The sequence below is a fragment of the Peromyscus eremicus genome, chromosome 17 (assembly GCF_949786415.1).
Source record: "Peromyscus eremicus chromosome 17, PerEre_H2_v1, whole genome shotgun sequence".
Taxonomy (NCBI): Eukaryota; Metazoa; Chordata; class Mammalia; order Rodentia; family Cricetidae; genus Peromyscus; species Peromyscus eremicus.
In genome coordinates this window covers 29,386,498-29,414,343 of record NC_081433.1, presented here as the reverse complement: position 1 = coordinate 29,414,343, position 27,846 = coordinate 29,386,498, and the positions used below count along the sequence as shown (strand labels likewise).

The window sequence follows — 27,846 nt, the reverse complement described above, 5'->3', positions numbered from 1 at the left end:
CATCTTGTGCAGATCTTGTCATCAAACTTGGGGCCTTATACAAGCTCTGCCTGTACACTAACACAGAGACATAACTCATCCAGGTTATGACTTTTAAATCTGTACATAAAAGAGAAGCGTTTTCTGAAAATAAACTCACCAGTTTGATAAAGGTAAGGGGACTCTTGGAAACAGTAATAATGACTATTTAATGCTTTATATGGACACTGCACCAAAAAACTTAGAGATAGATTTTCATTAACCACACAGCTAAACTGCAAGGCAGATGGAGTGACTTCCGCTAACATATATGTTTGTCACACCGCACAAATTGTCTCTACTTTCTAATAAAATATGCTTCCCACTGCCCAGGACCAGAGAATCATCATTAAATAATTAACTAGCACGCTCCTTCATTCAGTGACTCTCCAGTTTACAACTTTCAGCATTCCCAAAGTGAGCAGTATCCAGATGGCCATATGGTGAAAGGCACCAGATCCAAAATTATTTCTGACAAAGGATGTTCTGTTTTAGTTAAATCATAAAACATTAAATTATGTTTAGTGTGTGTGTGTGTGTGTGTGTGTGTGTGTGTGTGTGTGTGTGTGTGTGAGTGTGTTTGTGACATAGCATCATGGCATGATCGTGGGAGTGATTGAACAACATGTGGGAGTCATTTCTTTACTTGTACTGTGTGGGTTCCAGGAATCTAACTCAGGTCATTGAATCTTGTAGTTAGCACCTATCCCAGTGAGTCATCTTGCCAGCCCTTCCTCAACATTTGGATGAAGCATTCAATTCCTCGTCTTGGTTTTATAAATCATTCTTGTATCAACCCTTATTTTTTTTCTTTCCTTATCATGAAAATTCTTCTCCTACATTTCGTAAAACCAAACTCTTCCCTCAAATCTTAATATGAAGAATCCGAAGAGTTATCTAAAAAGATGCTTATCTGAAAAATGATATTGTTGTGCTTCCTAATTTGTTTTATAGTTTATCAGATGAAGTACTCTTATTTGAAAACCATTTTTCTTCATATGTTTGAAGACTTTTTCTTTTGGTTTTGCCAAACTTCCACTGCTGCTGTTCTGAAGTTGGAAGTTGTGCTATTGTTGAAAGGTTGATGGAATCAACTCTTTCCCTCTCTGATACTTTCATAAAAATCTCCACATACGTAAGTGCTAAAAATTCACAAAGCTGTGTCTTCTAGGGCTATTTATATCCTCTGTGCCTTTTTTCCCAATTTATTTTGATAAGAGAATGAGTCTGAAGAAATGTCAGACAGAATGAACAGAAAATCAAATGGGTAGTTTCAGATTTGGTTTGAGATGCCAAGAATAAATATTGAGAAAGATAGGTGTTCTGAAACTCTTGAAATGTAGTCAATTGTGGATTAGTTTTCCTGAAAAGGGAAAACAATGGGAGAGTGAGATAATGGCATGATACACAAAATATCCCATTTAAGGTATTTTATATTATATTATACTCAGATTCAAGTTTTGGTGGAGCATCAATGAGTCAAGTGTCCAAGGTAAAGCTGATATTGAGAGACGTTTTTGAGAAGCATTAACACACCACTTACATGCAGAATGAAGAAGCTTCTTGTGATGACCTACAGCTTGCAGAAACAAGGACAAGGGTGTGACCCAATGTAAAGAGATAGAAAAATAGCTGAGGAAAATGCAGAAAGAAGAAAAAATAAAAAATCAAACAAACAAAAATACCACAACACATTGAAAGCAAGGAAGGAAGGACAAAAGAAGGGGTGCAAAACAACCTCTCGTTGAAAGAACTCAAGTTAAATGAGGTCAAATAAATCATTTACTGCATCTTTTCAACATGAAGATAATTATCATCCAAAGCACAAACATTAATAAGATAGAGGATAGTTTCCCAACTAGACAATTAATGACTATAACTTTTAAGTAGTACCTTAACACCAAGAGCTGTTTTTCTCAAAGGCGACTGGAAAAAAATGTATTAACAATTAAAGCAAAATGTAGAAGATTTTACAAATCCTCATCAATTGGTATGTGTATACAGATTCTAAATTCACCATAATGAATAAAAATTTAGCTGTACATGTGAGCACATTGGAGAATTGTGGGTGGTGATTTAAGATGCCTCATTCTAAGGCCAGTCTACTCAACATGGCTAGGCTCTGCCTCAAAAACAATAACAAAAATGATTTTTCAGTTTTACTAATCATATATTTTAGAACCATATAACAATATTTTATGTAAGATATTTTAAAGGGAAATTAATGTCCCATTAACATACTTGTATCTATTGTTTATTTTTTATCTAAGATTACCATTTTAAAACCGTGGGAACAAAGGACTTGACCTATAATATCCTGCTTTATTTAATGGTTTGCATTCATTGGAAACTAGTTTTATCATATAACTGAGCATCTCTATACTTGTGGTTATCAAATGCATCACATCACTACTTGTATTCTGTCATTTAACTTCTCTTTAAATAAATAATGGTCTTTATACTGGAACAGTGTAGCTGGAATTGATTTAAGTAACCCTTCTGTATCATTTCTGTGTTAAGGAGATAGAAAGTTTATTGTGGCCTAGTTTTTGAGTCAGAAAGTCCATAGGGCATTTAATTTAGTGCTGGTTGAGGATCACTTAAGGAAATGAATTGCTGTTACTTCACAGAGGTTACTGGGAGTTGAATCAAAACTACAAAGTAAAATGCACATAAGATTCTCTGGGGTTCTGCGAATGTCAGAGGGTCCAGTGTGTGCAGGATTGTATCATGCAGAAAGTTCAGTGGAGGCTATACTCTTGGTCATCTTCTAAAGTGTAAGATAATGGGTTTAAGAGTGGGTGATAATAGGTTAAATTTTTTAAAAAGACAAAGAGTAAAAAAAATTGTGAAATCAACTATTCCAATGTACACACACACACACACACACACACACACACACACACACACTCAAGTATATATATTGAAAAAGTATACTCATATACATGCCTCTACTTGTCTTAATGTGCACACATTATACGACACTCTACTTCAATTACTACTGCTTTTGGGTAGTCCAGTAACCTCAAAATTCAAAATAAAGCCCTGAACTGAATCTGTACAGATGTTTATTCTGTTTCACTAAATAATAGAGTATAATAACCATGCATGTGACTTTTACATCATGTTGGATACCATAAGAAAACTAGAATAGATTTAAATGTACTTGGTAGGATAAGGAAAGTACAATATAGACAAATACTACATCTCTGTATCTGAGAGATTTGAACACCTACAGAATGTTTTATTTTCGAAAGCCTGTCCTACAACAAAAATCTCTTCTAGTTATGGAGGAAAAGCTATATCCAAGTGTGTGGGATGTGTGTGTGTGTGTGTGTGTGTGTGTGTGTGTGTGTGTGTGTGTATAAAGATATTGATATATATTTCATATATAGAATCTTATTAAGTAAATATGATATTAGTTTGCTAAATATTTTAGCATTCCTAGAAAAGGAATATTTGCTAGATTACCTTTATTATTAAAACATTACAATAAAAATATTTTCATGCATCTTAATTTTTTAATGCTTATTCCACTAACACTTTTAGATAAATTTATCAGAAATGTTCTGTCAATAGCCAAATGCTTATGAACTACAGAAACATTTCAAAAGTGTACTCATATTACATAAACCACTAGGATTATCTTCATTCAATTCCTGCCAAAATAATCTGCGAAATTACAACCTGTTTCAGTTCAAAACTTCTTGTTTATTTTCAAATAATTATTGATTCATATTATTTGAGTGTATTTACCTGAATTATCTGCTCATTCAAAAACTTCTGAGATATTGGATATTTGGTCTTTTCTTCCTTGTGGTAACACTGTTGCATTTGCCTGTATGTATGTGAATGCATAGATCAATCTCATTGTACAATATCTGTTATGCAATGAAGAGACTCAGTAGCAGGTATAGCATGAGCTTACTAAAAGAATAATTGGTTGGCTGCCTTATACTATATCTCTGCTTGAGTTCCTGTTTAAGTTCCTTCCCTGACTTTCCTCAAAAGTGGACTACAATGTGGGAATGGAAGCAAAACAAACCCTTTTCTCCTCAGCTTGATTTTGGTCATGGTACTTCATCATAGCAATTGTCTGTAACTAGGATAATATTTTATGCACTTACCCACCCTAGTAACACAGAGTAAAATGAACAGTTTGTGCTCCTTTCATTTTGATGTTAGATGAAACATCATTCCCCTCTGAATCACATGGATGATTTGATCAATGGCATTGATTGTCATATCTACAAGATACATGCATTTGAACAACACCTCTTGTCAGGCTATAATATGACCAGCTCAACGTAAGAAGGCTCATGTGTGATGCCCTTAAAGTGACTCGTGTTATTTCTATTCCCTATTTTTGCATTCAACTATGATAATCATATTATTTCACCTAAATACACTTGTCTACTAACCTGGTCCACAATTAGCATTCTTACTCATTTACAGCAGATTTCAGAACTATAATCTATTGTGTTGTGTGATTTCACAAGGTAATTTTTTTTACATCTGCAAAATGTTGTGTGTTTTCTGTGAAACAGAATTTTGAAGTTTTGACTGAGAAATGTGGAGCAAGAAAGATTAGAACCTAACATGATACAGATGGATAAATTAAATAAACAGATGCTAGGAAAAAAAGATTTTAAAATTCATTTTATCATTCAGCATGTTCATGGTGATACACAAAATATACACAACATGAATTTTTGTCTTTAGCATATACATAAAGCCTAGCTTAACTAGGTCTGATTTTCTTCATTAAGATGACAGACTTATGGCTTTAATGATGCTGACAATTTACTTTATGTTAAGGAAGTACTCAGTGGGTATTAGTGCAGTTTACCTATGAGTTTTCTTCATGACAGCATTCTCTGCAATCATACAAACTCTGTTAATTGATGGATGTGGGAACTGGATTGAAACAAGTGAATCTATGTGTTAAGTATGTCAATATCAGTGTGTGACATCATTAAAATATGTTCCTCAAGTATCTCAACGAGTCATCTAGTACATACCACAGACACAGTCACTATTTATATGACATTATTAAAATGAATGAGTGAAATAGCAGAAACAATGGTTATTGATGTGTTACTACTAGATAAAAGTTTGATAAATTGTAAAAAAAAAATTGTATTTTAAGGGAGGAAAGAAACTCATATATGTTGATTTTTATAAGTTCTTAGATATAGGATAACAAATATCATGAACTGTATTGCTAATTTTAACTTCATGATGATAATTCTATGTCTAGTGCTCATAGAACCTGTCAGGAAAACACACTAATTTAGTTCCAGCTATCTGTCTGTAGAGTGGTGAAAAATGATCGCTGTTAAAACTAAATGCATGGACAGTAATTTCAACATGATACATATTTACCTGTATTCACCATATCTTTGTCATGGAAATTAAAATTATCCATTTTTAACACACAAGTATTTATTTCTACTGTTTCTAAGTACATTAAAATATTATTGTTTCAAAAGAAAAATAAATTCAATATAGTTAACACAACTTTCACAGACAGAAATTCCACTAATTTCAACAAAGAGGATTAGAAAACTAAGGAAAGTGAATTTAAGATTATACATATTTAATAACAAATTCAAATCTGATATACTGTATTCAGAGACTGAGAAACAAAATGTATGTTTGAATGTGGCCTTAGCTGAGTTTCTGAGGACCATTATGTTCTTGTAAGTTGATCTGGGAAGCCTATATTTTCTTCTGTCACTTTCTTTTCCCATGCCTTCTCTATCATCCCCCAGATTGAAGAACATAACCTTCTCGATCAGTATGGAGGTCCATCCTCTCTATTACTTGGTGAGATCCATCATAGTGATGGAGGACCTGCAAATGCCAAGGAAGGATGATACGGAATTCTCAATACTCAATATGTTTTCTCTTTTTCAGAGAACACTGAGGGTCTCATTTTTTTGTTTCATTTCCTCTTCTACAGAAGCCAACCTCCTGGACTGTATTTTATAAAATCTAGAAAGGCACTTTTGCTGTACAGCAATAACTCCTTCACCATGACATGTCATTCAAAAATCCTCAGGAGAATTTAGAGCCACAGAAGACCTCTAATCATCTGTCCTAAAGCAGAAAGCCCTATCCTTTCAGGACAGATTACAAAATGTGTATTTTTTTTTCATTTTCAATTCTCATTTATTCTTTGAGAATTTCATATCTACATATAATATACTGTGATTAAATCTCTCACTATTGCCACCCCTCAAGTTCTCACACTATTCTCCATCACCACTTATCCCTCCCAACTTTAAGTCCTGTTTTATTCACTTAGTACTGCATGTATATGCCTAAATAGAGACTCATCTACTGGAGGCTGAGTAGTCTTTAAGAGGATGATGTATCTCTGGAAAATAAAAAAAAAAAGCCTGATTCTCCTCCACCTAACAGCCATCAGTTGTCAATATCTCAACGAGGGGTCAGACTTCAAGAGTCCCTCCTGTATCCATGCTAATATTTTAGCAACTCTCTCATATAAAACATCTGTGCAGGAAAATTGGCTTCAGGATCTTAGATGAGATTAAGGGAGGTTATGATCTGGTATTCAGTAAGTAAAAGACTTTAATTAGGCTGGACAATCTTCAATACATCCTAAGAATATGTTTTATAAGTCAGTGTTGGCAAACAGCTTCCTGTAGGAGAACTCTTAATGAGTTGCTTTTATAAACATTTCAGAAAATTTGCCCTATACCTCGGCATATAAGGATAAAGTTAACTTGTGTTATCATTAATGTACTTGTCCTTAGAAGTCATGTATATATTCTTCAAATGCAATCTGTTAGTAGAAGAAGATGGTATTTCATATGTAGTGTGCTGCACTACCCAAAGACACAGGAAAGAACTAAGACATTAAGGGTCATCATAAAGGTAGTCTTACAGTGATATTGAATATTTGCACTTTGTTTGTGTTTGTTTGTTTGTTGTTTATTTATTTTGAGTCAACACTATTCATATGGACAGTCTTATATAAGTTCCCTCAGAAATACATTTAAGAATATCTGTGGTTGATACATAAAATGAATACAAAAATTAACCATGGGAAAAAAAAAGAAAAGAATTCCTCCTTGGTATTTTTCTAGAAATATAATTGCTTGATCATGAGTGTGTAATTGTTTTGCAACATAAGATATTGCTTTTGGCTTTTCAAGTACAATTATACAACTTTGCATCTCAGAGTTCTGTGGATTACCATTAATCCATATACATTGACAATTGGTTTTGTTGGGTTTCATTCTTCATAACAATCAAAAGTGTACGTGTAATATCACTTTCATTATTGGTCTAAATTTTTCTGATTAGTAATAGCGTAAATTATCTTTTGAGATATCTCTTGGCCTTATGTGTTGCCTCCATTTTTAACTTCATTTAATGCCTCTTTCCCAGTTTTCTAATAAATTACTATTTCCTTTTATACTTTCTTATGGTGTATTTAATGGATTCTTAATATTTGTCTTTTGTAATTACACATATTTAAATTTTTCTTTATCTTATTAATCAATTAATTTTTCTTAAGATGTATTTTGATGAACATAAATTAATGCAGTTAGCAGCAATGAATGTAGAAATGATCAAAGTGTCTTGGGGTTATAGATTTCTGATAAAACTATAGACCATTTTCCCAATAAAAACTTCACATATATTTTTACATATTATTTGAGGCATTCATGAATATAATGAAAGCCATTCAGACCTGTTAGTTATTAGCACCCCCCACCTTAGAATAGTGTTGTATAATTTAATAGCAAGTATGACATATTTTAAAGTGCAATTGTAAATTTTAGAAAGTCTGAAGAACTCATATATCTTTCTTTTTCTTTTTTTATTATTAAGAGATTTTTCTACTCATTTTACACACAAAACGCAGATTCCCCTCACCTCCCTCCTCCCGCCCCCATCCTTTCCTTATCCATTCTCACCTCCTCCAAGGCAAGGTCTCCCATGGGGAGTCAGCAGAGCCTGGTACATTCAGTTGAGGCATGTCTAAGCCCCTCCTCCCTGCATGAAGGCTGCGCAAAGTGTCCCATGATAGGTGCTAGGCTCCAAAAAGTCGGTTTATGCACCAGGGACAGGTCCCAATCCCACTGCCTGGGGGCCTCCTAAACAGTTCAAGCTAAACAACTGTCTTGCCTATCCAGAGGGTCTAATCCAGTACCATGTTGGCTCCTCAGCTATTGGTCCATAGTTCATGCATTTCCACTAGTTTGGCTAGCCGTGTCTGTACATTTTCCTATTGTGATCTCAATTGGACTCCTGGAGTTCGGCCTGGCGCCTGGTCTTGGATCTCTCCATCTGCTTCCATCAGTCACTGGATGGAGGCTCTATGATGATAGAGTATTCACCCATGTGATCACCAGAGTAAAAAATGCTCTTGTTGCTTTGGGGGGAAATGAAGTAATTTCAAATATTAAGTTATACATGTTGTAAGAAAAGTTTAAAAAACATCTGTACATGCTAGACTCATTTTCAGTGAGCATTTTGCTACATCGGTTTCATAATTGATATCACTCTCATATACATGCCAGGCACATGGAGATGCACATAGTTCCAACCATTTAAAGTATCATGCTTTCTAAATACCTTGTATATCACCTCCCATGTGGCATGATGGATATAGATATAATTCACTTACCACAGTTACTTTGATTAGAATAACAATAAAACATTTCATAGTACATCAGATAATATGCATGGTCTAAATGGAATAGATGAACCCTGACTGGATTCTGATACTGGAAAAAGAAATGTGCTTTTAGCAAAATTATGGAAAGGAATTTTGTTGTTCTTAAATAGGTCTGTGGTAATTTTTGGTATTAGTCATTTGGGGCAAGAACTGTTTTTCCTGAACTGTTTAGTGAATACTGACGTATTTACTATCCATTTGTTTCTTTTAAAACAACTGGCTTGTCATATTTTAAATAGAACATTGTTACATGTTATGGCTTCTGAATCAATACAGTCATACTTTGTACTTGACTATTCTAATTCAAGTCTAAATATTAAAGTTTTGGTTACGTTTTCTAGATATTTCTGAGGTTAAATTTATTTTGATAAGCTTTCATGTTTCAAGTGCAGCATCCTGCAGCTTTGGCTAAGTGTAAACTGTAAATATATAAAATAACCCATTGCATTCACTGAAGAGAGTCATCATATGGGGACTTTGATTACCTCCTTACATATTCATACATTGCATCTGGCTCTCCCTGAAGCTGTCAAGTGTCACATTTGGGTGTCATTAAGTCAAGTTATGTATTTTACTCTACTGTCTTTTCTTCAAGGGGTATATGAAAAGACAAAAATTATTCTCTGCATCCCTGCTGGTTGTCCCTCCCTACTAGTTTCCCACTTAATTTACTTTAACATTTCAGCAAGAGAAAAACATGTCCACTTTAACTTTTTAGATATTTTCTTTTAAATTCCAATTAAAAGGCATACAATACGGCCAAACTATCACATTTTCAATGTTATAAAATAAGACTTTAATGCTCACCTTTTCATCCTCTCTCATCATTGTAAACAGTTCTATTATTTCATAATGTACACATGTGATACATGCTGAACACAGTGAGATGAAGGATATACAGGTTTAACATCTCATAGTTCTTCTTTTCACACCACCCAGTTACACATCTTTTCCACACGTTGAAACTCTATATAATCCTGTTGTCTTCCAGATAACAGATTATTTGTTCACACTCATCTGTTATTGCTAAAATTCTCTCCCAGGGATTATACATAAGCAATGTCTACTCCTCCCCCTAAAGAAAAAATAAATGCATGAACCCATCAACATTCACTATAGAGGAACAAATGAGATCATTGGGTTTTCTTACAGAGCATAGGAGGAACAAATGAGATCATTGGGTTTTCTTATAGAACAGAAGTGCTTTCATTCTTCCAGCAACTGTCTACACCTGAAAAAACTTATTCAGCGGGTTGATGACTTACTCATAGCTGCAATACAACTAGACTACAAGAAGCCCCCACTCTAGTTCTCTCGTGCTTCTATCAACTCTCACCCCTGAGTTGCCAGGTGGTAGTGAACAGCTGGATTCTTAGATGAGAATCTCCTGCCCAGATCCCATGTGCAAGTTTGGCTTAGATGAACTTTGGCAAGGGCAGTGGGGAGGGCTGTAAGTGAACTCTCCAAGGTGATGGTTGCTTGGCTTGGAAAACAGTCACTTATGACATCAGTCTTTTTCCATTCATAAATATGTCAGTCCAGCTAAGGCTCAATGTCACATTTGGTGGTATAATGTGGACCTATTAAACATTCTACAATCCTCCGCTTCTTACAAAAATGAATGAAAATCATCATCCGCAATATGGCATATAATTAAACTTTAGATACTTGTGTTTATATTAATATGCATTTTAATGCATAAGTTTATATGTTGTAATAAATATGATTTATAGTAACAATAGTGACACAAAGACATATGAATTCTTCCTTTACTTGTGAGGTTCATGAGAGAGAGAGAGATAGATAGATAGAGAGAGAGAGAGAGAGAGAGAGAGAGAGAGAGAGAGAGAACCAAAAACATGTCATCCACAGATTTCTCTTAAAATGTCAAAAAATAAAAAGTATAAACTAGGTAAATAATTGGGTGTAGAACATAATAGAAATTTTACTGTGAATAAAAATATATGAAACAAGATCTTTTTCCAATTATTCACTACTACACCTTAGAAGAATACAATTTCCTAGTTGACAGTTTAGTACTGAATAGACCCATTGATACTCAAAGTGTGATTGGGTATCAAATAGTAAAAAAAATTAAAGCAATTCTGCCAGTGACCTGTATGCATCATTATATTTGAGAAACAGAGGACTTTGCTGAAAATGCAACACCTAAAATCTAATATCGATTATTTCATTTGTTATTGCATTTATCTTTACAAATTAGTCTACTATCATGATGGATATTTCTCTACATCTTTAAGCATTTTTTTAATCTGAGTATTTTCATTCATGTGATGGTTGAATCAAATACACTACAATGATAATTTCTTTGACTGTAAGAATAAAACCTTCAAAGCCCCTTACTATAACCAGTATCTCAATATAATTAAATGAGTTCTTAATAGGTAATGAGATGATTAAAGAAGTAATTAGGAAGCAAAACATCAAGGATAACAAGAGATTAGGGAACCTTTTGAAAGGATAGTAGTAGTTCATGTTGGCTTATAAGCATTGCTTTTGTGCTAATGAGGATCATTGGTTCATTTATGGCATTTTAAGCTAGTGAGTTTTAAATGCTTTGAGCAATATCAAAGCCAGAGAAGCACAACATGTGAAACTAAAATGTCCTTCTAAGACAAGGGGAAACATCTATGTTATTCCTAATAATTCACAAATATTCCTATAATTTATTTCAATGTTATTAATTTCCTAACCATTGGGAGAGTCCATATGAGTAGACTTATTTAATTCCAATTCTCTGAATTTATATTCTAGTAGGGGACACAAATATGATGAACATCCAATCTAAATTGAATTTCTGAATGACAGTAGCATGTTGTAAGGTATCTGGGATCCACACCAAGAGGTGAATGGAGTTGGGAAGGAAGGAGGGGCACCTGTAAGCAGGCTACAGCCGGGCTGAGAGTGAGACTGGAGAAATTATAAAGGAGGACAGGAAAGATTCTGAAAATGGCCTACTTTACCCAACCCACTGTAGCCACTGGGGGTTCCTGAAAGAACGTGTTTCTGGTTTTAGGATGACTAGCACAAAGTAATGGAGATAAGATAGAAGGGATAGTTGAGAGTGTCTGCCAAAACAATTTTCAATCAATTCTTCCTTTCAATTGTGGAAAAGAATAAACATTGAAAATTAACAAATCAAGCTACTGCAAGCATAAAACTTCATTTCAGTTTATTAAGCTGGCTCTTTTATGTTACTTGTAAAATATGTCCTTGCAGAGTGGTTGATGGGAAAAATATTCTTATCTATGTAGATATGTAAATTAATTATCATGGCTCATGAGGTTCATGCTATGTTAACCTTGACTACATCGAGAATGTTTACTTAATTACTTAATTACAGTAATCTTGGAAAGGGATCTCTGTCCAGCTGACCATTTCAACTGATGTTGTCAGTTAATTAATGTTAATTCTGCTTTTGTCTAAACATAAATTCTCTCATGTCCCTTTTGGCCTTGGCCCTTCTTTCTAAAGAAACTGACACAGGTGACGTGCAATGTTTTCTTCCTCCTGGACTGGAGTTCTGCTGATTTTATGCTTAATGCAAAGAAAACCAGGACCATGTCAGCCCTACAGTTCTATGAGCCACAGAATGCTTTTTTTTTTTCTCTTCACGGGGGCTAGGAGAATGTACCATGGTATGGGGTGTACAGGAGAAAATGAGGAGTCCTTAAGTTTTCAATACTCTATAGATTCTAAGGGCAAGCCACTTTCTAAGAATGGAGCATCTGTCCTAATGATGACAAGAAGTAGTGGCTAGAAGAATCTGAAATGGTGATCCTATGTGGTTGAGCTTTTTCCATTTGAATGTATAATGCTTTTAGTGATCTTAATAGAAACCTGAGCAGAAACCAAAGGATTTTCTCATTTTCATTTGTTTGTTTTGAATTCATGGCTGGATACAGAAGACAAATACAAGTCAATATTACATTTAAAAAATTATAAATTCAGATGTCCCAAAGTGTAGAGTATTTAAAACTTGTTGAAAAATCTCATAATTTTCTCTGAAAGTTTAGAGTGGAAATGGATTATCTCTTCAGTAAATATGAGAGAAGGTATTTTATCCAAATATTTGTTTCTTAAAATATTTAAAGCAATACCTACTCCAATTTGTTACATACAATCAAACAGAATATCCAAGATGTTAAAATATTCCCAATTATCACAATAACATATTGAATCTAGTCATTACTAGAAGTCATAACTTTTCTCTATGTAAATAACTCATTATAAAAATATGTTTGGTTCCAAACACTAGAAATTTTTCCCTCCTCAAAGACAGAACACTATGCTTTCCTTTCTATTCACTCTGCTTTTGTGGAAAGAAGAGAACACACCACTGATTAAAGTTCATTTGATTATAAACTTATTTAGAAAACTTAATGACTAAAAGTTACTATAATTATCAATTATTTTTGCATCATCTTAAATATATATGTCAATAAGTCACCTTATTATACAGCTGTTAAAAATAACTCATGTATTTCATAGGAACTCATATAGTTACAGTGACATAAAAACCCAAAACATTGACATGATAATTCAATAAAAGGCAAATCAGACTTCCACATTATATTATTGTAAGTCTGGGAAAGAGGATGTGGTCAACAAAAATGAAGTTCAATGCAGTCCATAATCATGAATATAACAGCCTGTTTATTCAAGTAATTAGCCTATTAGCCTATTACTTTATAGTATAAATATTTATAGTTCTGAATACATTTCTGTATTCTCTCTCTCTCTCTCTCTCTCTCTCTCTCTCTGTCTCTCTCTCTCTGTCTCTCTGTCTCTGTCTCTCTGTCTCTGTCTCTCTGTGTGTATGTATGTGTGTGATATACATCTCTGATAATTATCTTATGTTAAAGAAATACTACAAGGAACTGCAATACCAATAAATAGTATATGACAATGGCTCATATTCACTTTAGTTTTAAATCATTTTAGAAGACCCTGTATAAATATTATAACCTTTTATTGTAATTTGACACTTAATGTTCTATTATATTTTTCTGATTATGTTTCACTTCAGTGTTTATTTTATATTACATAAGTAGTATAATGAAATGTTCTATTTTATTAATTAAAACATTTATTATATTTTTTGTATGTGAGTATATGAGTACATATGCCTGCACACCACACAGAAGAGGCTATCAGAAGTCAATGTACAGTAATTGCTTTTTTTGTTGTTTGTTTGTTTGTTTGTTTTTGCTTCAGCTAGTGTATCTTGGGTTATCAAACACAGGTTAACCTGGGTTATCAGATAAATGCCCTCTCACTCACTGAAAATATTGCAAATTCTTCACACTGTTTGCCACCCTACACAACCATGAACTTTTTATAGGTAGTTCCATGTAATAGCAACATTTGTGACTTCTCATTATAAATATGAACACACAATGATGGGAACTGAGGATCTATTCTCTCAAAGGTACTATGAAGATAGCTCTGAAAGACAGGCAGCTTGATATTTAAATGAAGTAAAAAATAACATTTGAGGATCACAAATACTTCATCCAACTCACAATGATTAAAATGCTGTGTTTGAGGATGTCTCTGTGCCCTTCCATTCCTGAGATTGCCTGCTTTTGTTCCCATCTTTCTCAGAGAAAGAGCTATTTCTTTCTCCTCTGCAATGCTCTTCATTAACCCATGATTTAGACACTTCCGTCTCCTTTCTCACTGCACTGATCTCTTGCCCTTGCGTCCTCAAGTTTGTCTTTTCTGAAATATCCTATTATGATCACTATTTTTCAAAAGATTAAAGCCCCAAACTTTTACACTGAACTATAATCCATGATTCACACTAGGCTTCATCTTTGCATTTGATGGCTCTCTAACATTCTACTTCTGTTGTTTGGTTAAACCAAACGGAGCCATGATATTGAGTTCCTGCAAAAGCTGTTTCTTTTCTGGAAAAGTCTTCTATCTGTCTGAAAAGTTGGACTTATTCTGTAAGATGTAATTTAATTAGCTGATATATTTAAAAGGTATTACTTAGGTTTTTTTGTTTGTTTGTTTGTTTGTTTGTTTGTTTCCAAAGTCTATCAGGCCTGGACCCATTTCTTTCTGTCTTTCATAACAATGCCTTTTTTCATCCAGTGTTGCTGTCAGTGAATCTGTCTCAAGTGAAAAACAATGCACTCTTGATGGTTGATACCATGTCTTATTCTTTTTGCTAATAACACTTTTTAGCATTGAACATTGTCTCAGTGTGTGGTTGTTGTTTTTTGTTTTGTTTTGTTTTTTGTTTGTTTGGTTGGTTAGTTTTGTTTTGTTTTTAAATAGGGCTTCTTTATGTAGCCCTGGCTGTCCTGGAACACTCTCTGTAGAGAAGGCTGGCCTTGAACTCAGAGATCATCCTGCCTCTGACCCCTAGTGCTGGGAATAAAGTTGTGTGCCACCATCCAAGGTTAGTATGTTTTTTTCCTTGAACAAGTGAATCTATTGTCTGTTCTCATACAAAATATAAGAGTATAAACTATCACATATATGAAAAATATATTTTGTAATATTCAAGTTTCATTACAGTAACTGAAATTCTTTTCTCACTCCTCCAAAGATATACTGAGCCTAGGTAAAACTTGGAAAATAATTAATATTAAAAATCTTTCATTAAGCACTAAATATTTGAAGGAGGTTTTTTCACTTGTTTCCATCATTTATAAGAACTCATTAAAACTAAGCTATCATCATGAAGTAGTGAAAGATTTTTTTTCATGAGTACTTTAATTAATAATAGAGTCAGAAAAGGGACTTTTGTATTTGTGTGAATGTGTGTGTGTTTGTGTGTGTGTGTGTCTGTGTGTGTGTGTGTGTGTGTGTGTGTGTGTGTGTGTGTCTGTGTGTGTGTGTTGATCAACTACTCAGCACAAGGCCTACCCTGGAATGTTGTTGACTTACTCAGTGATACTCCATTGGAAAAATTGGGATTTTCTCATTTTATAGCAAGTATCTATTGTGAGTAGCTTGGTTAGTTGTGGGAGTATATGTCTACAGTGTTGGGATTGTATCTGGTTAGAACCTGTACAATTCTTGTGAATTCTGTCATGGTCTCTGTAAGTTAATATGCTCATCAGTCCTCTTGTGTCTGGAAAATGCTATTTCCTTGAAGGTATTCACCATTCCTGGTCTCACAATGTTTCTGAATCCTTTTATTAATCTATCCATGAGTTTTGATAGGAGGGATTTGATAAAGATGCTCATTTAGGACTGATTACTCCAAAGTCTCTTACTTTTTTTTTTACATCATTCAGTCTCAGGATTAGTTCCCATCTATTGTAAGAAGTTTCTCTGATGAGGACTGAGCAATGCTTTGATTTATGTGTATAGTAATATGTCACTAGGAGTCATTTTATTGCTATTCTTCTTTAGCAGAATAATAATAGTATGTTTTCCCCTATGCATTTAATATCTAGTCTCAGGTTCTTAGCTGCTTTATCAGTGTTAGGTATGGGTTCAATTGAATGTACTGGATTTTAAAGTGTATCAGAAAGTGTTTGGTTACTCTAATATCATTTGTGCCACTAATGTACCAGTGGTTCTTGAAGGCAGGTTATTGCTGTAGGTTGCAAGGTTTGTAGATGGATGATATTGAGGATTAATTTTCTCCTCTGGTATCATAAAAAGGACCATCCATGACAATATATTCTAGTCAGTATGGATGGAGCTTCTACTTGGGCATCAATTTAATTTCTCCATGTTCAATGACATAAGTAATTATTTTTGGCGTCAGCAACAGTCCATTACATTCAAGCTATGGAGAGTCATTACATTCTAGTTATACAGAGTACTACCAGCTTTAGCAGTTTCCTGTAATATTTTGAGTGGTCTATTGATCTTCCTTGGTATCAACAAAAGATGACCCATTTGGGGCATTGGAGGTTTTATTTGGTGGCATAAATGTCTAGTTGGGCCATTGTCTTTCTCATTATATGGTGAATCCAGGAAAGGTGAAATTTGTAGGTAAATGGATGGGACTAGAACCAAGCATCCCTAGTGAGGTAACTGACATCCCCCAATACTCCATGGTTTCTCCTATATGTGGTTGCTACCTTTTAAGCATTAGATATATATGTTTGAAGTCAAGTACCCACTGGGGTTAGGTAGCTAGTAAGTGACCAGAGAAGAAGAGAGGCTCTTCTAAGAAAGGAGAAATGGAATACAGTGTAATAAAGAGACAAAGTTTGAACTAGTGAGGGGAAGTATGAGAGGGAAAGGTAATGGAGAGAATATAGAGGAGGACAACTAATGAAGTGTATACATATTAAAATGAATGTTATTATCTTTTGAGACGAGGTCTTCCTAGTTATCTCTGGCCTGCAACTCACTATTTGATAAGGCTGCCCTCAAACTCACAGAGATCTGCCTGGCTCTATCCCTGAGTACTGGGTCCAACGGCATGCTCCTGTAAACAAATTTGTATTGGCCTTTGAGCTCCAGAGTGCCTGTTTGCTAGATGAACTTTAAGAGAAGCAAGAGCGATTGGAAACCCATGGAAACATGGCATGCTGGGGAAATCTATGTAGAGCAATGAGAACAAGCCAATTCTGCCAGTAGAATCCAGCTGAGTTTTATATTCTCCAAAGAAGTATGCATTTTTGAAAAGAAAATAATTTGGGACTCATGAAGAATTCTATAGTGTCAGACTTTCCTTTTGTAATCAATACTCAATAAAAGTGGGATTTGTGTTTAAATGTACCAATTTATGTCAAATTTCTAGTTTTTTCTTAAGTTCTTCCTCTCCTCTCATTTTCTGTTCTTTAAGCTCTGCTTTTCCTGATCACCGCACACACAGATATCCCTCACGATGAATTGTTTACCTGCAATCCCTTTTCTCATGTAGATCCCCTTGTGTATTCATTATATGAAACGTATCATACAAAGGAACATTTATTATTATATTCATTATTTTTTCATGTGACTTTCTCTACCTGCTTCCCCTTTGTTCGCTTAAGATTTTTCTGATACACTTCATTTTTCGTGAGGAAGTAGATCTATTTGGTAGATTCATTTTCATTATTTTTTGCTGCTTTTTTCCCCATCTGGGGTGTGTGTGTGTGTGTGTGTGTGTGTGTGTGTGTGTGTGTGTGAGTTTGTGTGTGTATATTAGAAGAGATTGATCGTGCTAGAAATCCCAGTCACCTTTCTAGTCATGATAACACATGCCTGACTCATAGCACTCAAGAGATGGAGGCAGAAAGATTGTTGGAAGTCTTAGACTATCATGGACTACATAGAGAATTTGAATCCAATTAAACAAGATCCTGTCTCATAGAAATCAAAACAAAACACAATATAATGAAACAAAGACCACGGAGCATATAGTTGCATAAAGAGTAAACAAAAGTTAAGATCCATTAAGTTACCACTATGTTTCTGTATAGTTGTATGACATAATTACTTATGTCATTGAATATGGAGACATTAAATTGATGCCCAAGTAGAAGCTCCATCCACAAGGACACTTGCTTAACAAATATGTTCATAGCAGCATTATCCATAATAGTCAGAATCTGGAAACAAGTTAAATGTGCCTCAACTGATGAATGGCTTTGTTCTGCCAAAGAACACAGTTACCAGGAAAAATGAAAGTGGTTGTAATGGAAACCACTGTGTTGGTTGATCTGGAAAGATCAGCATAGTCCTCATGCTGTAGTCCCTGCCACTGTGCTCTTGAGATATCATATGATCACTGTAGGCAAACAGTGAATCAAACTCTGGAATCTATGGAAGTTAGTTATATGTGGGGTAGGTGGGTAGGAAATGATGGTTTCTGTCAATGTGACTCTGAGTCTGGAGGGGAAAGGGATACTCTGAGATGGAGATAATGGAAAAAAAATGACATAATTTATCTGTTAGAGATTGTTATCTTTTGCTCAAGTATTTCCACATTTAACACTTCACTTAATCAAAACAAAGCTTGGGAATTAGAGATATATTTAATAGACATTTGAATATTATATTCTCTATAATGCTTATACCTAATTTGATGTTAGAATATGAAAAAAAATATTTTTGTACCATTCTCTGTAGTGGTGTAGCATGGAAATTCTGTCAGCACAAAGCAGCATGTGGGTCACATGCCATCTAAGACTCAGAGCTTTATCACTAGACTAATGCACCCACGATCTCTTTGTCATTCAGAGAATATTTCCTTACATGTGAATGGGTGCTGTGGGATGGTCTGTATGTCAAATGTGTTGCTGATTGGTCAATAAATAAAACACTGATTGGCCATTGGCTAGGCAGGAAGTATAGGCGGGACAAGGAGGAGAATAAAGCTGGGAAGTGGAAGGCTGAGTCAGAGAGACACTGCCAGCCGCCCAATGACAAACAGCATGTGAAAATGCTGGTAAGCCACGAGCCATGTGGCAAGGTATAGATTTATGGAAATGGATTAATTTAAGCTGTAAGAACAGTTAGCAAGAAGCCTGCCATGGCCATACAGTTTGTAACCAATATAAGTCTCTGTGTTTACTTGGTCGGGTTTGAGCGGCTGTGGGACTGGCAGGTGAGAGAGATTTGTCCTGACTGTGGGCCAGGCAGGAAAACTTAAGCTACAATTGGGTTTATAATCAAGTATGTCACAGAGCTGTTATGAATTGTAATATATGAATAAACATAATTTTAAAACCATATATATGCATATATATGTATATACATATATACATACATACATACACTTTCTAAGACTGTCATTTATGGAATGGACCTTGCAGTTCTGAAAACAATATGGCTATGGCAGTTTCTCAGAAAATTGGGAATGGAACTACCTAAAGACCCAGCTATCCCACTCTTGGGCATATACCTAAAGGATGCGCCATCCTACCACAAGGACACTTGCTTAACAATTATGTTCATAGCAGCATTATCCACAATAGTCAGAACCTGGAAACAAGTTAAATGTCCCTCAACTAATGAATGCATGAAGAAAATGTAGTCCATTTACATGATGGATTATTATTCAACTGTTAATAAAATGACATCATGAAATTTGAAGGCAAATGGATGTAACTTGAAAAAAATATCCTGAGTGAGTTAACCCAGACCCAGAAAGACAATCATGGTAGGTACTCACTTTAAGTGGATTTTAGCTGTAAAGAAAGGATAATCATGCTACAATCCACAGATTCAGAGAGGCTAAGTAACAAAGAGGGCTCCATGAATCTCCCTGGAAGGGGAAAATAGAAAAGCTTTCACAGGTGGAATGGGGGCAAATGGTGATGGGAACAGCAGGGATCAGGTCGGGGAGGAGGGATGGAAGAAGAGAGTACCAGGAGAGATACCTGAAATTTGGAGGTGTTTGGGGGAGTTGTAGAAACCTAGTGAAATGAAAACAACCTGGAATCTGTGAGGGTGACCCTAGTGAAGACTCCTAGTAATACAGATACAGAGCCTGACCAGAACATCTTCTGTAAACCAGATAAGGCTTCCAGTAGTGGGACTGGGACACCAATCCAGCCATAAAATCTTCCATCTACACATTTTCCTGCATGCAAGATGTACTGGAGTAAAGGTCACACAAAACTTGTGGGAGTGAACAAACAATGACTGGTCCATTTTGAGACTCATACCAAGAGAGGAAACCCACTCCTGACACTTCTTGGAGGACTAGAACCCAGAGGCCAGATAACCCAGAGGCCCAGGATAGAATCAAACATGACTGGAAAAAAAAGTCAATGGAATGATATTCTGCTATTCTTGTAGACTGGAGCCTAGCATAATGATCATCAGAAAGGCTTCATTTGACAACTGAGAGGAAAAGATGCAGAGACCCACAGCCAAATATTAGGTGAAGCTTGGGGAATCCCATGGAAGCAATGTAAAAGTCAGAGGGGACAGGAACACCAGGAGAACACAGCCCACAGAATGAACAAACCACAGTCTTAGGGGCTCACAGAGACTGGAGTGACAATCAGGGAGCCTGTATAGGTCTGACCTAGATCTACATAGACATTATGAATGAGTATCTTGGTATTCTTGTGGGACTCCTAACAGTGGGAGCAGGGACTGTCTCTGACTCTTTTCTTGCTTTGGGGACCCTTTTCCTCCAACTAGGTTGCCTTATTCATCCTTGACGTGAGGTTTCTCCCTAGTCTTATCCCTGAGAGGCCTGCTCTTTTCCGAAGGGAAACAGAGGAGGAAAGGGTCTGGGAGAGAGGGACTGGGAAGAGGAGGAGGGGAAGCTGGCTTGGGATGTAGCAGATGAGAGAATAATAAATTAATTGATTAGTTAGAAGGATATTTGGAAAAGCTTTCAGGTCATAAATCTTTTTAACATGATTAAATATTGTGCAATGCCTACATGTAGTAAATATTTATCTGCACATAGGTAAAACATACAAATTTGATGGTTTTTTTGTGATCAGGCAAAAACATATTTAAAAAAAAGTCCACCAACTTAGAATAACATCTTATTTTGGGGAAACATATAAAATTTTTAAAAACAACAATAAAACCCAAAGTCCATTTTTCATTTTAACTTAAAAGTGATGTTTCCACCGTTTGCCCTTTCCTGACTTTTTTTTAATCTATTGTCTTGTTAAATAACAACACAGGGTGTGTGTGATATAAGGATGTTCTGGCCGAGAAAGGAGCTACAAGTAAATGAAACAGTCTCTACTCTTAAGGCATTCTTCAGTCTTTTATATAGTGACTTGTACAGAAATGACATGGGTTTCTGAGGAGTCTCATAGTCAGCCCGTTGACTGGTCACCTTGTGGACATCCTTTCCTTACACTGACTGTAGCTCCATCAGCCATAGTTTGGTTTAGAGTCTGGGTATATTTCATGAAAAATAAGGGAAGTAGCAGCCAAACATTTTGCTGAAATGTAGAGAGGAAGACTTGTAATCTATTCTCTCCAAATTGCTGCTGCAGCTGCACAGTTTATGATATCAGGCACATCATTTGTTTGACAGGTGAAATCTGTAAATTTCCTCCCCAAAATGCCTACATTAAATAAAGACCATAAATAGATAAAAAATATAATATCTATCCTTAATTATGGCTTTCTGTTTATTTTTCAAATGACTTCAGATCTCTAATAATGGACATTATAAAAAATTACTATGACCTAGAACTAAGAGGAGTCTATACAAATAAAAATTCATTCACTCACATGTTAAAATTTGATACTCCATGCTGGCTTTCCTTTATCATTGCAGGGGAAATTCTGAGGAGACACAGGATCATATAGGGTTATAGAGGCCAAGGCTGTAGACTCGTATAGCCACATGCTATTAGGCAGAGCTTAGACTGAATGAGTCTCAAAATTAGATGATACTTTATACATATTGACAGAAGGAACTCAAAGTTCTGTGAAGGAAGAATAAGAAAGTGTTTAAACATAAATTACCATATCATAGTTTATAATATTGTACAGCTTTCTGTTGTTAAGAATGGGGAGTTTTCATACTTCTCTGAAAAAAATTATTTTTAAAGTATTTCTTCAGTTTCTCTATAGAAATATTTTTTTGCTATTAAAACAATTTGAGATTAATGAGAATCCTAGTTTTAAACGTGCAACAATTATTATCATCTTGATTAATCATTTATTGAGTTTTTGTAACTCGGGGATTATAGTAGATTCCTGCCTAACCTTTTGAATACACTATCTTAAATATACAAAGTTCATTATTTTGAAAAATATCAACTTATGAACAAACAAATGTATTCTTTTAATAGTATAGTCTCTCACAATAACATACAATTCTGTTAAGTGATATGCTAACTATGCTGGTAAAATTCACTTTCCTGTATTTAGTGGATTGAAAATGAATATACAGTTTTTCAATAAATAGTCAGTGATATGAGACTGACAGTTGTGGTTAACCTGCCATTGTTTTCTAAGTAGAAGTGCCTATGTTCAAGCATTTTGTATTGTTCAGTATTGTTAATTTGATTTCAGTTTTCATAGGCTAAGTCACAGGTGAGATTTTTAGCTGTTTGAGTAAAGACATTTATGTAACAACCGATCTTCATCGTGATTTTCCCTCTCGGTTTGTTATTCTCTTAGATATTTTTAGCCATTTTTTTATTTTAAATACCTGTCAATTAAGGGTTTTGTTTTTGATAATTGCAATTTTATGGCTCTTGCTTAGTAGCTTTATGTCTAACTGGACCATTTTTGCTACACACCTGTCAGCCCCACTGGAAACATAAGGGATAATACATTCATGTTGTCTACTTATCTGCTCCTCCATTTTTGAGAAGTCTATGGCAGAAGACAGTGTGCATTTATATAAGAACAGATAGGGTGGGAAGATTTAGTCTCATAGCAACAGGATTAAAATATACTTAAAGGCTTCAGTTGTGAGTCTGCCTAGTCCTCCTTTCTACAGCATATTATAAAATAAAATGTTATATGTATACATTAATATTTCATATAGCTTAAACTTAACCTTCACAAAATTCAAAATGCAGTCATTTGACACAGAATCATATTCTATTTATTTTGTGTCCTATCAGTTAAAAGTTATTGAAAATATTCAAATATGTGGCTGGGCTGTTTCTTGACCGATGGGATAACTAGGAAAGTAAACAGAAATCAAGAGCAGGTTCTAAAAGCAGCTGGGGTGATATTAACCAGAAGTGCAGGGATGCTGGGACATCAGAGTTGGAGATCTGGGCTTCCAAACTAGATATGAATTCCTGGCTGCTAGACAATGCCTACTACTTTTATAGGAAGATTTCACTAAATTATAGGAAATTTAAAAGAACAGGACAATGGACATGCTTCGTAAAGGAATATTCACATACGTTGTTTTTTGTATGCACTTTGTACATGCACAACACATTATTTTATGTAAACAACTAAGAAGACCCTGGCTTCTTCTCTATAAAATATTTCAGCATGTTTTGTGAAATTATTATCTTAGATACCAGTGATGTGATTATTATTTCCTCAAAGATATTTAGATTTTTTTCAAAAAATTTAACTGTTTATGTGCATTTTTTTATTTACTACAAATTCACACAATGTGCATGTTTTCCATGCTCTACTGTGCCATGAGTCCCCTTTCATAAAGAGCAGTGACCCCAATACCTCTCCTGCAGTACTTTTATGGGACAAAGACACGGTTGAGGAACTTAAACCAGTTCCTTTATAAAATAACATTAGAAGATCGGTTTTGACAAGAAAGCTTTCTAGGTGATGGTGAGAACTTATTTTTTCATCACATCGGGAGACATTATGCAAGTTTATTCCACTATTCAATTATGGGTGATGATTTATTTGGACACGCAGTGACATGAACACCTTTTAAGGATCTGCTGTTACTTCTGCGATTAAGACATGATTTCTTGGGCTATGTTTTGAGGTTTTCTGTCAGCCTTTTCTCTTCTCGTCTCCTTATGCCTTCTTGGTAAGACTGTATTTTTAGAAATTCTAGTATTATATATTCATTCCTATCTGATATTTTCTTTCTCTGCAGATGTGATTCTTTTCCATTATTTTGAGTTTGGTTTGGAGGAGCTTTTAAAATGGGCTGATTTGTCTTCTTTTGTATTTGTGTCCATCTTCCAACACTCTCTAGCTTTCTAATAGCATTCTTTGCCATACCTGGCATCAACCATATCCCAAGTACATTTAATAGGAACTAATACTTAGTACCTAATGTCTGTGTATAAACAACACTTTGAAGGCATGATTTCTTTCAGGGTTCTGTAATGGACAACACTAGGATGATACATCCAAAGGCAGAGTAACTTCAAAGTGTTGGGTAATGTAAAGTGGTTCTGTATCACACAGAGAACAGATAATCAAATCTAGCACTACAGGCTATTTCTTCATTCGTGTTACCACATCACATACTTTTCCCCCTTTTTCTCCTATAATAAAATCCATAATTTCAATCATCTCTTCAGCCTCATTCATTTCTAATTAAGAAAGGGATTTTAGTATAATGGCTTCCTTTCAGTTGGGGCTTATTAAACATTTCTACTACCAAGGACTTTTATAGTATGTAAACATAATCTTTACCACTAATTAAATTATAAGTTTATTTTAAACAATTTCGTTGTGTGGATATAATTTTATAATTTACTAAAATTGAAGATAAATATGTATTTTGAAAATGTAGATGTGTTATTTATTTTTCATAAAAGACTAAAACTTGGCTGAACTTTGAGGCTGTAGGAAGAAATGAAATGTCTTCAAACTTTGTCAAAGTTGATCAGTGTTTTGATTTTACAATCATCAATGCTGAAAACACATTTTTAAATACATAATACAAAATATCAAAAGTAGGTTTAGGGAAGGTTCAGAAAGAGTTGGAAATTCTGTACTAATCTCAAGCCAAGGACACAGAATATTTTTATGAAATTCAACTACTCAAATAGCAATTTTTAAAATCAAACCTTCTAGCACAATACCTTCTAAAGACACACTAAGGGTTTTCTGTTGTTATTTTAAAATATACTAATTTGATACCTAATGAAAAATGGCTGTGGGAAAATAGTGGCAGTATTGAATTCCATTATTAATTCATTATGTTTCTATAACTGTAAAAAACTTTTTATTTAGTTAAAAAATATCAACTTACAGTAAGCAGTTGTCTCAAATGTGAGTGGATGTGCTATGGGTAGTATCTAATGGCAATGCCTGTCTCACTGACATTTGCAGTTCAGATCTTTCAAGCCCTGTGTTCAGCAACCAGGTTTCAATGACATCACAGAGTATACCAAAGTCATATTGTGTAGCATGAAGAGTGCTTCAGAAACACCTCAAATCCATTATGTTTTTGATTTGTTTCATTTTGAATTAAGTTTTTCTTGTAATTCAAAAGTTTTTTTTTTTTAATTTGGTGTCATAGTTATTTACGGCCCCCAAATTCACACAATCCCATATGAACTGAAGTGATAGCAGAGGTTAAGATTCTGTTTCATGACTACACAGGTAATAATATTGTTTGTAGTTTAACTCATGCTAACTTTGCTGTAAGCATTATGCTATCACTATATCTTCTTCATGATAGCCCTGTATTGCTGTGTCTCCAGGGTTCTCACAAACATTCTTATGAGCTTTCAAGTTGTTGAGTATACTTAACCTAGAGCTTAGAATTATAATTAGAGATTAATTATTATGTCATAACTTTTAGAGACTGCCCTGAAGACTTTTCTTAGAGATTTTTACCATATATAAAAGTAATATAGTAAGAAGGTCTTTTAGTTAGGTAGACAGATTGAACTGATCTTTAGATACAGCACAGACAAGGATGCTTTGTACTATATAACTATAATGATGCATATGATAAATAGTCCTAACAGTCTACTTGGTCCTGAATTACAGAGCATGGAAGGAAGAAGACAAAATCCCTTTCCTTGTGCTGTTCACGGTCTGGTGTGTTGTGTAGCAGCTATCTAAAGACATTTGAGGACTCTACTGATACCAGTGAGAATGTCCTTGAGGTTGGAGATGAAGCTTTATATGTTATCCAGGGAAGATGGTAAAAGGAAATTAAAAAACCTAAATTCTAAAAAATATTTTTATTCTGTTTACAATATCTTGAGAAATACTGTTAAGCAGTGTGCATTGCTGAATGCGCTATGAATTTGTCATATGTTGTGTGAGTGCATGTGTATGTGCAGGTAAACATGTACCATGTTTATACATGGATATGGAAGCAGAGGAGCCAGAGAACAAAATTGGAAGTCATTTCTCAGGTATCACTCATGGTTTATTATTTTTAGACTGACTCTTTCATTCACCAGGACTAAGCTGGTATGATTGGCCCATGACTTTCAGTGATTGCCTGACCATTTCCCAACACTAAGATTACAAGTGCTCACCGTCATGCCTAACTTTTTATATGGGTTCTGGGATAAAAATTACATCTTGTGTGTGTAAGGCAAGCAATTTCCTAACAAGATATCTCCCATTATCTGAAAAAAATAATATTTTGTGAAGGACTATGAGCCATTTTCTGCTGCTGACAATATTTTCTCTTTTATAGTAGACTTTAAAATATTCTTGTTCTAGAGGATACACTATCTCATCCCTTGTTTGACTGTATATGCATCTTTGACTATGAACCGTGCCACCAAGTATTTCAATCTCTGATCACAAAGCAAAGGGAAAAGTGAAAGCTTATTTTATTTGTGCTGAAATATGGTGATATTTTATTTGTATGTTAATAAATAAAGCTTGCCTCGAGATCAGGGGGAAAAGGCCAGCCGTTTTAAGTAAACAAGAAGTCAGGCAACACATGCCCTTAATCCCTTAGTGTAGGATCTCTGTGTGTTCAAGGCCACACTAAGGAATAGAACCAAGCATGGTGACACACACACGCCTTTAATCCCAATACCAACCATAGAGGCATGGAGGATGAACATTTGGTATTGAGTAACCAATCAGAGTGCTCTTCCCTTAGGAAAACTGTTTCATCTGCTCTCAGCATTCTCTCATTGGTGATAGGGATGAGCAGTCCTAAGATTTATCCCTTCCATGTTAGGTAACATGTCTATTGTTCTTGTCCTTTTTCAGGTCATATTTAGGTAGCCATATCGGTTAGACCTAAGGAGTGTAGTTTCTGGCATTTCCAGGAGAAATAATCTCACAGTAAACTTCTTGGTGTTCTTCCGCTGACATTCTTTCCTCCCAGTCTTGTGCAATGATTCCTGAGCCTTAGTTGCAGAAGCTGTGTTATAGGACTGGACTCCACAAGTATTCATTTTATTCTATTGTAGTTTTCTATAATAGTGTCCATTGTTGCAAAGGAAAGTTCATTCAAATGAGAGTCAGACCTACATTTACCTATGGTCACAACGATAAATATTTAGAATGCATTTAGGAATTATGCTGCAATAGTAAAGTAGTGGTTTTAGATTCTCCTCCAAGATCAATGACCTCCTTATCTCTGGGTAGCTGTTAACTGGCAACATCCATGAATTATTTATAAAATAGGGTTTTTTTTAGTGATTTCTTCCCTCATTATTTTATTGGGTAAAAAACAAAGCATATAGGAATTACCTTATTGTGCATTGGTTACTTTCTAAGAGTGAAAACGAACTACAGCTAATACCATAACTTACAGGCAGAAGAATCATTCATTCGTAGGCAAGGTATGGAATCTCAAAGCAAAACCATAG

The 27,846-nt window shown here is 34.8% G+C and overlaps 1 long non-coding RNA gene across 1 annotated transcript; it reads right to left on the bottom strand.

The window, feature by feature from the left end:
* Positions 1 to 641: 641 nt before the first annotated feature.
* LOC131894655 (uncharacterized) lies at positions 642 to 27,846 on the bottom strand. The gene is made up of 3 exons (XR_009374980.1): positions 27,790 to 27,846; positions 21,878 to 22,074; positions 642 to 1,381 (listed from the first exon to the last, which is right to left on the bottom strand). It is a non-coding gene; the product is annotated as an uncharacterized LOC131894655 (long non-coding RNA).